The 17,160-nt window shown below is 45.8% G+C and overlaps 1 protein-coding gene across 3 annotated transcripts in view; it reads right to left on the bottom strand.

Moving 5' to 3' along the window:
- STRBP (spermatid perinuclear RNA binding protein) overlaps window positions 1-15,241 on the bottom strand; it is a 138,949-nt gene extending 123,708 nt beyond the window's left edge. For 2 of the 3 annotated variants that reach the window (XM_060101022.1, XM_060101025.1), the window contains exon 1: window positions 15,095-15,241. The gene's annotated coding sequence lies outside the window, so the exon portion shown is untranslated. The remainder of the gene's footprint in view (window positions 1-15,094) is intronic. The other variant, XM_060101024.1, reaches the window with a different exon arrangement.
- Window positions 15,242-17,160: the final 1,919 nt, after the last annotated feature.

Raw genomic sequence — 17,160 nt, 5'->3', positions numbered from 1 at the left:
ATGCCGCTGTTGTTTGTAAATATAATAACATCTACTACTAAATAATATTAAAGATGATTCTCTTTACTTCTCACTTGGCAAATCAGAGATGGGTGACCTCTAATACAAACCTGCTATTGTTGACCCGGTCATAGTAAAGATTTTTATTTTAATTGTTTAAAGATTTTTATTTAAATCACTTAAAAATTTTTCAAACTGCTTAATGGGTCAGGAGTTTCACTTTGGAGTGATGGAAATGTTTTGAACTAGGTAGGGTGGTGGTTGCTCAACACTGTGAATGTACTAAATGCCATCAAATTGTTCACTTTAAAATGATTAATCTAAAAATGTTAATTTTCAGAAGTAACAAGGAAAAAAATACCCTAATTGTTCCTACTGAACGTCATTAGGTGCCAGCAATGTGACAAGTTAAACGAAGTTTATTCACAGTTTTCTGGTCTACATTTCTAATGCAGCACCCTGACATGGTGAAAGGAGCCCAAGCCTGGAGGTCAAGAAATCTACTTCTCATCCCAACTCTGCCACCAGTGAGGTGTGTGATTTTGGACAAGTGCCTTAGCCACTCTGGATGTATCTTGAGTTCTACATCTGTCAAAGAACAAAGCAAGACTAAAAGAATCTCACAGGTTCCTCACAAGATTAAGATGTTACACGTTATAGTCCTGGCAAACAAATTATGTGAAATAAAATTGCCTAGATTAAAAAAAAAATTACAATATATGCTACATCTGCAAAATTAACTACAACATATATAATACAAACTAAAAGCCACCACACCTCCATTGGACTGAAAAATGTAAGTTATCCTAAATAGGAAAACTTTCTCATTTCAGGGTAATTGGGTCCTGGTGACTCCTATTTACTGGAAAACAAGAACAATATCCATAAGGATATTGCCAAAATCATATTCACTGACATGATGATCTAAGCACAAAGGAAGAGAATTCAGAGATGACTAACGTGGTAAGCTCAAGGTCATTCTAAAGCAAGCTGGTGAACTGCAAGTTTTCAACAAACTCAATGATGTCTTTTTATTCAACTATTTAAAAATGCATTAAGGGGACTTCCCTGGTGACGCAGTGGTTAAGAATCCTCCTGCCAATGCAGCGGACACAAGTTCGAGCCCTGGTCCGGGAAGATCCCACATGCTGTGGAGCAACTAAGCCCGTGCACCACAACTACTGAGCCTGCATTCTAGAGCCCTCGAGCCACAACTACTGAGCCCACGTGCCACAACTACTGAAGCCCACGTGTCTAGAGCCCGTGCTCCGCAACAAAGAGAAGCCACCACAATGAGAAGCCCGCGTACCACAACGAAGAGTAGCCCCCACTCACCGCAACTAGAGAAAGCCTGCGTGCAGCAACGAAGACCCAACACAGCCAAAAATAGATAAATTTATTTAAAAAATAAAAATAAAAATGCATTAAATATAGAAATATAAACATCATGCATCATTAGATAGCCTATAAATAAAAATTGTATACATTAATCAACAGTATTTTGCAAATAATTCTTTTTTCCTATAAATAACCTTGGGGTTAAAAACTCCTCCTGCTACAAGGCTCTTGAAAAGGATATAAATCTAAAAGGACTTTATTCTGTTCTTGAATTTGCCTGGAATAGAAGCTAAATCCTCTGATATCTTCTGGTATTTTGTTAAGTGTAGGCTGTTAAAGAAATGTTTTGGCAACTAACACCTTAACTGCCATTAATTAGCATAGAGGGCTTGTCTTCTTCCAATACACCTCTAAGTCCTAAGGGAAAAAAGAGGGCTATGGCATGATCATGCAAACCTTTTAACTCAAAGTGATCTCAACAAAGTGATCGAGGTGACTAGTTCGGAACTCTCATTCTGTTGTTTTCAAAGGGGTAAGACAGACACTCCTTAGATATCCACAGCCAATGAATCAGCAGTAAAGGGACACTCAAAGGATAACATTTAGGTTGTATCAAGCTGCTGAAGTGCTTTACCATGTAAAGCAGCTTATCTAACAAACTTAGTGAAACAAGTGGAGCCACTTACAAATCAAAAGAAAAGTTTGGATGACTTATCAGAAGTTTCCCAAATCAATTATCTAGATTCAGACCTCAATAATAGATTCAGAATTGAATCTTACTTCTCTTTCTGCCATTCGTTGTATCAAAATGAAGGCATAAAGCCACAGATGCACATCCTTTATAAAAAGATTCCTGATTTTCTTTCTATCAGAACAATAATCACCTGGTGTCACCACCGCACTTGCAAACTCAATACCAAAACTAAACTAAACCTGTCCGTGATCCCACCTCTCCTGGCTTCTCGACTTCTCTTCAGGACACCCCAGGCGGCCCATCAACTAAGCCTGAAACCTTGTAGACTTGGAGCTCAGTCCTCACAACCAGTTACCAAGTTTCATCAGTTCCAAGGCATCCTTTTTATACCCACTTGCACTACCTTTATCACTTTTTTCCTCAAACTGTTACAATAGCATCTTAATCAGTATGTGTTCTGGCCTCTTTTCACATAAAGTTGTCAAATTCATAAAAGTAGCTCTAATGTCATCCCTCCACTCTTGCTCAATCAAAACCTTTCACTGAAGCCTCACTGTCGACAGAAAAAAGTCTGAATTCCTCATTCTTACATTCAAGGCCTCTATCAGTGACTCCAATATACCACTCCAAACTTACACTCTACCAATTCCCTTCATATTCCCTTATCCTTAATTAAGTGAACCACTTGTTCTTTTCCATAGAAATGTTGAGCATTCTTATTTTGCCTACACAGTTCCCTCTGTATGGAATTCTCTTCTACGTTATCTCATAATCTAATCCCACTTTTTCCTGTGACTCAGCACATACCACAGGTACCACATACCACATCCTCTCTGAAGTCTCTCCCTTATTCCCCTTAGCAGAAATAATTCCTTGCTATTCTAAATTTCTGGACCAGTTTAAGTACTTACTTTAAAAAAAATCTTATAGATATCTCAAAATCATACCATCACCTCCCCTCATAGACCGTAAGCTCTTCAAGTTCAGGGTCTATGTTTCATTTTTATATCCCCCAATGCAACTAGCATAGTACATAACAAGTACTCAAAATTATAACGAATAAATAATAAAACCTATTAGCAGTCTGAAGAAAGGATATTCAGAAGAAGAATCAGAAATACATCATAAAGACATCAAGGTGCACAGTATTCCATAGGAAAACCCAAAATTCCAACTAAACACTACAACTATAATATCCTTTACCAAAGTAACAGACTACAACTAATAAAAGAATAGTTCACTGAACAAATACTCAAGTGCCTACTTAGTGCCAGGCACTATTCTAGATGCTTTAGAATCTACAGAACACAAAACTAACATTAATCCTTGCCTTTATGGAGCTTATACACTAGTGAAGGGGAAAAGGCAATAAACAAAATAAGCAAGAAAAATATACTATAAGTTAAATGGTTTAAGTGGTATGCAGAAAAAAAGGCTGGGAAAAGGAGGCTAGGGAGGGCCAGAAACGGATGAACTGCCATTTTAACAGAGTGGGAAGGGAAGGCCTCACTGGAAAGGGGAGATATGCACAAAGACCTGAAAAGGATGGAGCCACGCATATATCTGAGAAACAGCATTCTAGGCAGGGCAAACAGCAAATGCAAAGGACCTGAGACAGGAATATGCCTGGCACGTTAAAGGAACAAGAAGAAGGCCATTGTGGCCAGAATGGAGTAAGCAAAAGAAAAGTAAGAGGTCAGAGAGGAAAGAAGGGGGACTTCTGTGGCGGCACAATGGTTAAGAATCTGCCTGCCAATGCTGGGAACACACAGGTTCGAGCCCTGGTCCGGGAAGATCCCACGTGCCGCAAAGCAACTAAGCCCGTGCACCACAACTACTGAACCTGTGCTCTAGAGCCCACGAGCCACAACTACTGAAGCCCGCGTGCCTAGAGTCCATGCTCCACAACAAGAGAAGCCACCACAATGAGAAGCCGTCGCTCACCGCAACTAGAGAAAGCCCACGCACAGCAACTAAGACCCAATGCAGCCATAAATAAATAAATAAACAAATAAAGAGGAAAGAAGGGATCTGATCACTTACAGCCTTGATAGGACTTCACCTTTTACTCTGAAAAAGATGGGGAAGCACTGGGGGTTCTGACCAGAAGAAGACAAAAACCTGACTTACCTTTTTAAAAGGATCATTCTTGCTACGGTATTGTAAGCAGACTATAAGGGGGCAAAAGCAAAAAGAGCTACTGCAGTAATTCAGAGGAGCTGATGTAAACTCAGCTCAGTAGAGGTGATGAAAAGTGGTCAGAGTCTGGATATATCCTGAAGAAAGGACTGGCAAGATTTCCTGGTGGGTCAGATGTGTGTGAGAGGAAGAAAGTCAAGGATGACTCCAAGTTTTGGCCTAAGCAACTGGAAAGACGGAGGAAACTGCTATTTACTAAGATGTGGAAGATGACAAGAGGGGCAGAGGAAATAGGGAGTCTGATTTAGGACAAGTTCAGTTTGAGATGCCAATGAAATATGTAAGTGGAGGTATCAAAATAGGCAGTAACCTGGAGTTTCAGATAAAAATTTTGGGAGTCATCAGCACATATATGGCATTTAAAGTCATGAGGTTGAATGAGATCACCAAGAGAATGAGAATAAAGAGCAGAGGTCCCATGGGGCAGTCCAATATTAAGAGGTAGGAGTAATGAGGAAGAACCAACAAAGGAGACTGAGAAGAAGCCAAGGAGGTAGAAAGAACACCAGCAGAGTGTGGTGTCCTAGAAAGCAGAGCATAAAGTATTTCAAGGAAGGAGGCATCTACTGCGCCAAATGCTGCTAAAAGATCAAGTAAGAATTAAACTTGGTAGTTTTGACAACAGCAGTTTCAGTACGGTGATGGAGTTAAAGTCTCACTGCAGTAGGTTCAGGAGAGGACAGGAAAACTGTAGATGAGTAGAAACAACTTTTTCAAGAAGTTGAGAAATTGGGCTGTAGCTAGAAGAGACAGTGTGGTCAAGAAAAGGTCATTTAAAAAAATAATAGATTAAATAATAGCATATATATGCTGACTGGAATGAGCCTGTAGACAGGAGAATAATGATGTTGCAGGAAAGAAGGAAGAACGGACATGATTTCAACTGCTAACAGAATTTCACCAGAAGAGTCAAATAGCTCAATGATGAGAAATTTCACTAGGTTAGTGGGCAATAATTTCAGAGTACTGTTATTCTTTGGGATGTTCAAGAAGGGAGGAGGGCAACCATTAATTCTAGTCCACATGCTACAGGAGGCTCAGAAGAGAGGCTGGGCCATTTACTGAGAAACTTCATGTTAGGCATTTTATATGTTATTTCAATTAAGCTCAAAATAACTTCATGAGGTATTATCTTTATGTTACAGATAAGGAAACAGAAGCTCAGAGAGAGCTAGTAACTTGATTAACACACAAAGCTGGTGAGTGGTAGAGCTATGTTTCAAATTCAGCTCCTTCTAAGTATCAGATAAGGAATTATTGTTAATTTAGAGGGTTAAAATAGTTTTGTGGGGTTTTTTTTGAGGTTCTTATCTGTTAGAAATACACATTGAAGTATTTAATGGATGAAAGCGTATGATGTCTAAGGTCTGCTGTAGGGGCTTCCCTGGTGGCGTAGTGGTTGGGAGTCCGCCTGCCGATGCAGGGGACACGGGTTCGTGCCCCGGTCCGGGAAGATCCCACATGCCGCGGAGCGGCTAGGCCCATGAGCCATGGCCGCTGAGCCTGCGCGTCTGGAACCTGTGCTCCGAGACGGGAGAGGCCACGACAGTGAGAGGCCCGTGTACCGCAGGAAAAAAAAAAAAAAGATCTGCTGTAAATACTCCAGCAAAAACAACAGCAAAAATTGTGAATGAGAGACAGATGAAACGAGGAACAAGATGCTGGTAATTGTTGAAGCTAGATGACGGGTACATGGACGTTCACCGTACTGTTCCCTTTTATGTACATCTGAAAATGCCATGATAAAAAAAAAAAAAAAATCCAGGTCCTCTGAGTCAAATTGCTCATTACTTCAAAGCCTGTCCTTAATTTCTACTCAAACCTCCTTTCAAAGAAAGTTATGTGCTTCACAGCTTACAATTTTCTTATCTTCTTTAATCCTCACTGTAAATCTGTAAATTAGGGGTTTTATTCCAATTTTATACACGAGGAAAGAGGTCTATGACTAGTAAACAGCAGGATCAGACCTCTGAGCCAAGTCTTTTTTTTTTTTTTTTTTTTTTGATATGCAGGCCTCTCACTGCCATGGCCTCTCCCGCTGCGGAGCACAGGCTCCGGACGCGCAGGCTCAGCGGCCATGGCTCACGGGCCCAGCCACTCCGCGGCATGTGGGATCTTCCCGGACCGGGGCACGAACCCGTGTCCCCTGCATCGGCAGGCGGACTCTCAACCACTGCGCCACCAGGGAAGCCCCCGAGGCAAGTCTTTTTGTGTCAAAAACATTCTTCTACTACCCAATACAGTAATCGATGTTGCACCAGGGTCACCTCTGGTCATACCTGTAAGGAGAGTCCACCCAAGTGCTAGCCCTTTCCCTCAGATTCATTGCTACTGCATAATCCTAGGACCCTGAGTTTCCTAAGAAAGACAAGCATTATTCCAGGTAGCCCTTAAAAAGCCTTGTACTCAGGTGTCTGACTAAAAGAGGCAGGAGGCAGGTTTCAAATTTCCCCAGCCATCAACCTTCCTTGCCAAATTTGGGGACTATCAGGAATTTGATATACAACTTCTGAAAGGGTGTTCTGAAAGCCTGCTTATCTCTGCTCTAGGGTCAACTCTTTGTGCCTCCATTTCTTCAAATGTAATACTCTGCTGTTCACCTACACAACTATCATAGGGACCAAAGTCCAGGTATGTGAACCCTGAGCTCTAAAAATAAATGACACTACTAAACAATACTGACCAATTTCAAAAGCCAATTTTGTGTAACTCCACAACATTTACCACAAAGCTGGCTTATCAGAAAGCATCACAGTTGATACTTATTTTTAAAATACCATCTTTTAAAAAGCCTCATCACTACTATTTTCGATATCTGTCCTCCCATGCTAAACTTGACGTTATAAGCGTATTTATAGCTTACTTCAAAAATAACCGAAAGGGACTTCCCTGGTGGTCCAGTGGTTAAGAATCCGCCTCCCATTGCAGGGGACGCGGGTTCAAGCCCTGGTTGGCGAACTAAGATGCCACATGCCATGGGGCAACTAAGCCCACGTGTGGCAACTACTAAGCCTGAGTGCTACAAACTACAGAGCCCACACGCCACTAGAGAAGCCCGCGCCACAAAGAAGAGCCCGTGTGCCATAATGAAAGATCCCACATGCCCCAACAAAGATCCTGCATGCTGCAACAAAGATCCCACGTGTCACAACTAAGGCCCAATGCAGCCAAATAAGTAAATAAATACATTTTTAAAAACAAAAACAACCGAAAATATGTATACCAACGGCACCACATGTTCACTCTCTCCAGCTGGTAACCTACACTACCAAAATTGCAACACCTTTCCCCTCTAGTTCACTAACTTTGCTAACTAAAACTGAGCTGTCCAGAGTTAAGTCAAGAGCCACCCAGTATCCAATAGTTCCATTAGGTTAAAATGTAGGCTGCCTAAGCTCTATAAAAGCCTCATCACTGCATGATTAGATGCAATGTTTGAGGAGTTTCAGACTTACTTGGAATCATAAACATCATAAAAATGAACTGCCTTGGGACTTCCCTGGTGGCAGAGTGGTTAAGAATCCACCTGCCAATGCAGGAGACACGGGTTCGAGCCCTGGTCCGGGAAGATCCCACATGCCCCGGAGCAACCAAGCCCTCGCGCCACAACTACTGAGCCTGCGCTCTACAGCCTGAGAGCCACAACTACTGAGCCCGCATGCCACAACTACTGAAGTCCGTGCGCCTAGAGCCCGTGCTCCGCAACAATGAGAAGCCACTGCAAAGAGAAGCCTGCACACCGCAATGAAGAGTAGCTACCGCTCGCCACAACTAGAGAAAGCCCGCGCACAGCAACGAAGACCCAACCCAGCCAAAACTAACTAACTAAATAAATATTTTTTTTAAAAAAGAATGAACTGGGCTTCCCTGGTGGCGCAGTGGTTGAGAGTCCGCCTGCCGATGCAGGGGACACGGGTTCCTGCCCCGGTCTGGGAGGATCCCACATGCCGCGGAGCGGCTAGGCCCATGAGCCATGGCCGCTGAGCCTGTGCATCTGGAGCCTGTGCTCCGCAACGGGAGAGGCTACAACAGTGAGAGGCCCGCGTACCGCTAAAAAAAAAAAAAAAAAAAAAAAGAATGAATGAACTGCCTTCCTCTTACCTTTTAGAAACAAAACACTACCCAGCTGTCTTAAAATGTACTGATTTTCAGCTAGGCTGACTGAACACAGGTAACCAAAGTTACGGACTCCATTTTCACATTAAGGGTCAATCTATCTAGGGAAGGACTTGTTCTTTCAAAACAATATTATTGAGCCCTACTAAGAAATCTCAGGTCTGGCACAAAACATGCCTTTGAGCCTAAAGCCAGCACATGTTTGCTGACATAAACTGACAAAACAGGTAAGCATCATAAAAAATAAATAAAAATCTAAATAGAGTCTTTAGGACAATTACTTTCTGCTTTAGGTCAATGGTATTAATATCGTTAAATTCAATTCATAAACAAAATGCTGATCTAACCAACTGGATATCATGAAAAGCCCTGGCACCTGGAAAACTGCAAAGAACAGGAAATTCTGCAGGTGCAGTAAGAAACTACACCTTATCCATGACCCAGAAATGCCTTAGAATTTGTCACACAACCTGCTGCAGAATTCTCACTTTTCAAATGGAAATGAACCATGAAGTCACACAACGCAAAGCTGTGATTTTATTATTGATATAATCAACTGCACCCTTCTGAGTTGTGCTAAAGTTAACTAAAGAAAGCAGATGTTCTACACAGTGTTAGTTACGTCAGAAGTTAAGAGAATTTGAATATCAAATAACTAAAATTTAGGACTGCTTCATTCACTCCACAACACACATATTGTTGAGACAGACACCATACTTCTCAAAAATGATACACTTAAAGGACCCTCAGGACAAGAAATAAAAGACATGAAGATGAGAGATCAGGTCATTTGGTCACCCCACTATTTAATGCAAGACCTAAAAGTTAAAGATTTGCAGATCTTTCAGGCTCAAACCATTTAAATATTCAGCTCACCATTGATCTGGTCTCATTACTTTCTTTCTATCTGTTTTAACTGACGTATAAATTTAACTTACATCTCTCAATAAACAGTTTTCTAAAATTAAACTGAATTATGAAGCCTCTCATAATTACCTTTCAGAAAGTTCTTCTACAGCTGCACAAAATTTTAAAAACAACCAATCTTCCAATAAAAGGGTCTATGCAAAACAAATGAAAGCAGAAGAGCAGTAAGATGGGTAACGGTGTCCAAACATGTTATAAAAGAGAGTAAACTATTAAGAATAGATCAGCGGGCCTCCCTGGTGGCGCAGTGGTTAAGAGTCCGCCTGCCGATGCAGGGGATACGGGTTCGTGCCCCGGTCTGGGAGGATCCCATATGCCGCGGAGCGGCTGGGCCCGTGAGCCATGGCCACTGGGCCTGCGCATCCGGAGCCTGTGCTCCGCAACGGGAGAGGCCACAACAGTGAGAGGCCCGCATACCGCAAAAAGAAAAAAAAAAAAAAAAAAAGAATAGATCAGCTAGCATAGAAAGACTATCAGGGCTGGGTATGACCAAGCTCAAGCAAAGTAATGCCTAATAAAGCAACTTACTATTTACATTTTTGCAATGTCAATCAGGACCAGATCTGGAGGCTTTTTACAACTAATAAACCAAACACAACATTAAATAAACATTTTAAAATCATTCCTGGGACTTCTCTGGTGGTGCAGTGGTTAAGAATCTGCCTACCAATGCAGGGGACATGGGTTCGAGCCCTGGTCTTGGAAGATCCCACATGCAGCGGAGCAACTAAGCCCATGCGCCACAACTACTGAGCCTGAGCTCCAGAGCTCGCGAGCCACAACTACTGAGCCCACGCGTCACAACTACTGAAGCCGACTCGCCTAGAGCCCGTGCTCCGCAACAACAGAAGCCACTGCAATGAGAAGCCCGCGCACCACAACGAAGACCCAATGCAGCCATAAATAAATAAATAAATAAATTTTAAAAATAAATAAGTAAAAATAAAATGAAAATCACTGCCCCTCAAAGAGCATAACCTGTCAATGGGCTTGGACATGTGAAATGGATAGGTAATTATTTGCTAACTAAAACTTAAAAAAGGAAAAAGTATGCAATAAATCTGAAAAAGGAGGCTCAATGCCACTAGAAGAAGGAATAGCCCCATTTTTCTGTTCAAGTCACTCAGAATTCATCAATTTTCTGCAAAAAACATAGGGAAATTATATTTATTATTCCTGATTTAAAAATTGAATTCACTGAGTGAGAAAAGTACTCTGTCTCTGGAAATTCATGCTTAGAACTCAGAATGTCTCTCACAAGTTTCTGCTTGACTCAAGAATTCAAATCAGCACCAACACTCAGCTGCAGAAATGAGCCAGGAAAGATATATAGACAGTAAAGAATGAACAAACTTCAATTTGCAGATATCTTTGATATTCACAGAAGTTTCATCTCTATCCAAGTTTCTCATTACAAATTAACCCACCTAACGCCAAACTCTGAAGTACTAATTATTATTTGACCAGGCTAAAAGGAAAAAAAGAACCAAAGAAATAACATCTATTACCCCTATTTACATAGTCCTAATCTTCCTGAAAGGTTTAAACTTGTTTTATATAAACCATCTCAATTCTCATGGGAGATAGATAAAGAGTCAGGTTTCTGGAGGAGAAACAAGCACAAAGGGATTAAGTATCTTGTCCAGCAAGTCACCAGTGAAAATAAAACCAGACCCAATTATTTAGCCTACAAAGTCTAAACAACCTGCTTTCCTTGGTTCGTAAACTTAGGATAATATTTTAAAGTGCCTACAAATTATCCCAAACCATAGAACTTCACAGAACAATACATATAATCAGAACACTATGCCAGAATTGAGTATTCTGAACAAGAAAGTACCGCTTGCCCCAAATCAATGAAATGAACCAACACAATGGACTTTAAAAATACGAGGAAACAGGGCCTCCCTGGTGGCGCAGTGGTTGAGAGTCCGCCTGCCGATGCAGGGGATACGGGTTCGTGCCCCGGTCTGGGAGGATCCCATATGCCGCGGAGCGGCTGGGCCTGTGAGCCGTGGCCGCTGGGCCTGCGCGTCCGGAGCCTGTGCTCCGCAGCGGGAGAGGCCACAACAGTGAGAGGCCCACATACCGCAAAAAGAAAAAAAAAAAAAAAAAAAAAACGAGGAAACAATAGTTACATGGGAGAAAATTTTCAAAGGTCACTCTATTCATCTTATATCTTACTGCTCAAATTCTCTGCCAGGAAGCCAAAGGGGTCAAACATGATCCTTATAATTATATTCAACACATATATCAAATCTCAAAATACTGCTAAGAGTTTCAATCAAAGCCATTTATATTTTAAAAACTTTGCCCTCCAAAAATAAAATCTTATAGCAATGTCTTTAGAGCATCACTTTGCTGCCTTCATGATACACTTCAGTATACACTTCAAATTTCAATTTTAAAAATGATTAGCTTCCAGTTTATTTTTAAAATATTTATATTTACAGATACAGATTACTTAAAATGTGGTGTTCTGCTCAGCCCTCATTATGTTTAGGCAAGATTCCCACTTCCACTCAAACTTATTATTTGAACTTACAATGGCTGCATTATTCAAACTTACAATTTAGATACTTCCTAAATGGACAAAAGAAGAAAACTAATCAACCCAGAAAGCTTCCCAAGGTACCTTGGGAAGAGGACCTTTTATTTGAGATCATACTAGGTACCACATTATACAATACATGAAGCCCACAAAGCAATAATTGAAGTTATCTCTGCAACATGAAATTATTTTTTTTGCAAAATCTGACAAGACTGAATTTTCAACTGTCAAAAGGGAAATCGTTTTCCAAGATTGTAGAAAACCCTGCTTACCGAGGCAGTCTCAAAGCAGTTTCCTTAATCCTTCCAAATCCCAAAGAATCTAACACAAGCCACAGAACACTGAATGAGACCTGCTGAAATGTCTGTGCTCAAACCCCTAAAGGTTATTTCATATGTCCACACAACCCACGAAGTCTTTCCTAAATAAAGCTAACACTGCACTCCCCAACTTAAATTAAAATACCAGAAAATCCAAAAGCCTCTAACTAAATTTTACATGAACTATTTGGGGATAAAAGCTGACAACAAAGGATCTGTTATCTGCACCTTGAAGAGCCATAAAGCTCCATTCCTGCCACTTTCAGAAGCTGAATGTACATTACCTCTGTCTGCCTCTAGCATGGGACTCAGATATTACATCACTCAAATGCCTGAAAACTGCCCTATTACCCAGAAAGCACCAGGGTATCTGAGACACTGCACCAAGGTATCCCTTCCTCCCTCTGATACATAGCCCTCAAACACGCTGGGCCCTGCTCTCTTGCAGTATCTTCACAAAGACATCTGCCCTTCACCTGCTGCAATTCTGTTTCTGTTCACTCTTGGTGTACTCCTCTTGACTCTGTATGGCTCTTCTATTTGCCCACTCATCTGACCAATGCGCTAGGACGATACTCCACCACACAACTCCTCCAAATTTGGGAGTGTGTACTCAGCTCTCCCTTATCCCTTCCCCATTCACTGGGTTCTGGAACTACAATCAGGCTTCACCATCTCTCTGATCCTAGAAGCATGAACTTTCATATATGGTAAAGGGCTTAATGTTCTCCATTTTCCAGTACCATCATTCCAGGATCCACACACACAACCCCACACACTCTCCAGTTCCTCTGAAGGTCAGAATTTAATCCCCTCCTCTTTAGTTTCTTTTTTTTCCAACTTCTACACTCCGCCCTTCTGTATACTTCCAGTGACCTAAAACTGTGGCCCTTTTAATCTCTCAAGACCCCAAGTTTTCCAATCTCTCTCCACACTTCAGGACCCCGCTCCTTCCATACTCTTTTGAAGCAATCTGATTTCCTAATTCTCTCCAGCCTGAATACTCATTTCCTACTCTAAACCTGGGCCTCCTACTTCCCCACCACTGCCCCAATCCGATACACAACCTACCCCTTTCTAGTAACAGACATGTCCACACACATCCCCACCTTACCCTTTCCTTACCCCACTACAGGCACTACACATTCTTCTACATCCTCTACCCAAAGATATCCTGTCTTCCCCCTTTCCTTCCCTTTGTTCCATACCTACCCCCTTCCCTCTACCAGACAAAATCTAGCCCCCCAAACCCATGCTTCCCTCCCTGCACATATTGTATACTTGTCTTCAAACCTATCCCCTACTGCATCCCCTCTACTGATTTCCCTCCCACACACTCCAACCCCCTCTTTCCTTGTCCCCCACTTCCCTCCACACGTGCTGCCCCAGAAACATTTCCTTCCATCTGCTCCCCCCCTACCCCGCCTCACCTGCCACTCCAAGAACATCTCCCTCCCCCCACACCTCTGGCCCTCCACCTCACACACACTCCACTCCACCTGTCCCCTCCAAGGTCTCCCCAACTCCAAAGTCCCCTCTCTCGCTGCTCCCCCACCTTCATCCATACTTCCTTCAAGAACACCCTCCAGGGACTTCCCTGGTGGTACATGGGGTAAGACTCCACACTTGCAATGCAGGGGACACGGGTCTGATTCCTGGTGGGGAAACTAAGATCCTATATGCCATGTGGCATGGCCCCCCCCCAAAAAAAAAATAAAAGCACACCTTCCATTTCACCCACTTGTCCTGTTCTTCGCTAAATGCCCTGGCATCTCCTGCCCAGACATCTCCTCTCCATCCCCATCACCCTCTCCCATGTCCCCACTTCTCTGTCAAACCCCTCAAACTCAGACCCTGCTCCAAACGCCCTCCCCCTTCTGCCCTCTACTCATCTCCCCTGAGCACGGCTACCAGAGAGATACCTGCCTTCTGCCCTCACATGCTTTCCCCTGGCAGGGCCCATCTATCCAGCCTCAACACCCTCCTGCCTCCCTCCTGGCCAGACACTGCCCTCACACCTCTCACAGGTCTCTTGAAGCCTCTGGGCCTATCCTCCCGCACCTCCTGCCTGAACACCTCACCATCACTCCAGAGACACCCCCCCCGACACCCTCCTTCCCCGCCAACCCTTTCCACGCTCACCCTGCCACACTGCCCCCGAGCCGGACACCTCCGCATTTCCCTTCACATTTGTCCGCGGTCTTCCTGATTATCTTGCCCCCAGTCCCTGCCCCTCGCACGCAGCCCCGGCCGGGACATCGCCTCTTCCATGACTCCCTTGAGTCCCCAGTCTTCTCCTTCCATTCCCATCACACTCGCCCATGCCCTCCCCAAGCCTCCCTCACACCCTCCCGAACCCCCACGGGCTGCCCCCCACTCGTCCGACCGCCCTCCAGCCCTTCCGCGCTCGCCCCGGCCCCCATGGGTCCCCAGAACCTGCCCGAAGGCCCTCAGCCTCCACTGGGCCGGATCCCTCACCCTTCCTTCTCCCCCAAATCTGCCCACACCCTCCGCCCGCCCCCGCGCAGACTCTCCCCCAGCCCCTGCCCCCAACGTCCTCCAACACCTGCCCAGAACCCTTCGCCCTCTATCCCACCCAGAGCCCCCGGTGCCAGGTCCCCCCACACTGCCCACGCCCTCCCTTCGCTCGGGGCCGGGACGCTGTGCCCCCCGAAGGTGAGGAAGGCTGCCCGCTGCCCTTGCCCGAAGCGGCCGGGGTACCGCAACTGCGGCGGCGGCGGCCGCCACAATGCCGGAGCCACGGGGGCCGGGATTGCTCCCTGCTCTCCGCCCCGGCCGCCGCTGCCGCCACCGCCGCCGCTGCTAAGGACGCACAACAAACAATGCGGGGCCCGGGCCGGCACCGCCAACCGCCTCAACCGCCGCCTTAACCGCCGCCCGCCCGGGACGGCCAGCCGCGCAGGCGCCTGCCCCTCCGCCGCAGCCTACCCGCGCCGCCGCGCTCTGCCCGCGCCCGGTACCCGCTCCCGCTCCGCCGCCGCCGCCACCTCGTCCGCCTGCGTCTCCGACTCCTCAGCCCAGCGGCGGCGGCTGCGGCGGTTGCTGCCCTGGTGGCGCTCGCGGCTCCGGTCTCCGCTTCGGCGGCGGCGGCGGCAGCGAGCACGTGACGCCTCCGAGCGCGCCCATTGGCCGGGCCGGGGGGCGGGCCCCGCGGCTGCTGGGAAACGGAAAGCCCGCCCCCTCGCTCGCCGCGCGCCCCCTCCACGCGCGCTCTGCCGCACCTGAGAGCGCCTGCCAGCGCCCGCCGCCGCCGTGCCGCGCCACCGCCTGCGCCAACTGCGCACCTGGGAGCGCGCAGGGAGCACACGCTGGTGGCGGCCGCATGCACCTGCGAGCGGACGCTTACGTAAACTGCGTCCCCGCCTTCCTCCCAGCGCCAGGCCCCCCTTCCTGCTGCAGCACCTGAGCCCCGCTGCGCTAGCGGCGTAACTGCTGCGGAGCGGGGACGAGCTACGCAGGGAGGCGAGCGAAATGCACGGAAACTTCGTAACTTCCGAATCTGGGAGCGGCTCCCGGCCGCCGCCGGGGCGAGCCGGCCTTTCCCGCCCAGCGCCCCAGTGCTCGGTATCCGCCAACTCAAGCAGTTACGCAAACGGAGTAGGTGCCATAATGCCTCTCCAGGTGGAGGAGGGGGAGGCCAGTGAGCTTTGACTAGTTAAAAGGTTGGAACCCAGCTTCCACCCCTCCTACACCAACCAGCTGTGTGACCTTGACCAAATTACAGAGCCACTCTCATCCTCAGTTTCCCGGTCCGGGAAGCTGGGACAATAATTCTGATTTAGGAGCTGTTGGAAGGATAGAAAAAAGACAATAGGTGCGAATTCTCCTAGCACATTGCAGTTTAGTCAGCAACCTCCTCTCCTTCTCCCACTCTTCATGGACCTCCCTGGAAGTGAGTTGGGGCCAGGACCTCTCTGACCTCCTTAGAGTTAGGTCAGACTTTGGCTGAACCCCTGCCCAGCCTGTGCTGGGGAAGAAATGAAGGTTTGCTTTTCATTTTACGTTCACTAGCCCGGCACCTTCTTGGTACCCAGCATCCTGCCAGCGAGGTGGGCCCCTACTACTGAGTACCTCATGCATGACAGGTGCTGTACTGGGGGCTGGGATGCACAGGTGTGTCTCATTCATGTGTCCTTGCCCTAAAGGAATTCCCAGCCTAGGGTGGAAATGACCTGACCACACAGAGCCAAGGCTTGGACAGCTGGGGGTACGGGAGGGATCTCCCACAGCGGCCCCATCCAGGGCCTTTCCATCTTTCTAACATACTAGGCTCAAATATTTTAACAGCTTTGCCTCATTCACAGGATAAAGTGTAAACACCCTAACTCAACTTAAAAGGCTTTGATGGGCTTCCCTGGTGGCTCAGTGGTTAAGAATCTGCCTGCCAATGAGAGGGACACGGGTTAGAGCCCTGGTCCAGGAAGATTCCACATGATGCAGAGCAACAAAGCCCGTACGCCACAACTACTGAGCCCGCGCTCTAGAGTCCACACACCACAGCTACTGAAGCCCACACGCCTATAGCCTGTGCTCCACAACAAAAGAAGCCACCACAACGAGAAGTCTGCACACCGCAACTAGAGAAAGCCCACGCTCAGCAAAGAAGACCCAATGCAGCCATAAATAAATATATTAATGAATTAAATACATTTTTTTAAAAAGGCTTTGATGATCTGGCCTTAAATTTCAAGTTACACCCCCTTGCCTTTGCCCCCTCCTTCAGGCCAACTTGACCCTCCAGTTACACTGAACTTGAGAACTGTGGTTGACATAATATGGCACTTCTGAGCCTCCTGAGTCAAGTGCTAGGCCCCAAATCCTTTTCTATACCCTCTCCCCACCTCCAACCACCATACCTTTCTTTATCCTCCTGAAAAACTCCTTGGTATTCTTACCAGTCAGCTCAGAATGTATTCTCTGCAGAACTCCTTGGCTGCCTTCAACACATTGCCTAAACTCCCTCTGCTTTGCACATAGCCCCATGAAACCATGAA

Source organism: Mesoplodon densirostris, chromosome 6, assembly GCF_025265405.1.
Source record: "Mesoplodon densirostris isolate mMesDen1 chromosome 6, mMesDen1 primary haplotype, whole genome shotgun sequence".
Taxonomy (NCBI): Eukaryota; Metazoa; Chordata; class Mammalia; order Artiodactyla; family Ziphiidae; genus Mesoplodon; species Mesoplodon densirostris.
Note: the sequence above shows the minus strand (reverse complement) of the source record. Positions and strands in the feature narration are given on the sequence as shown.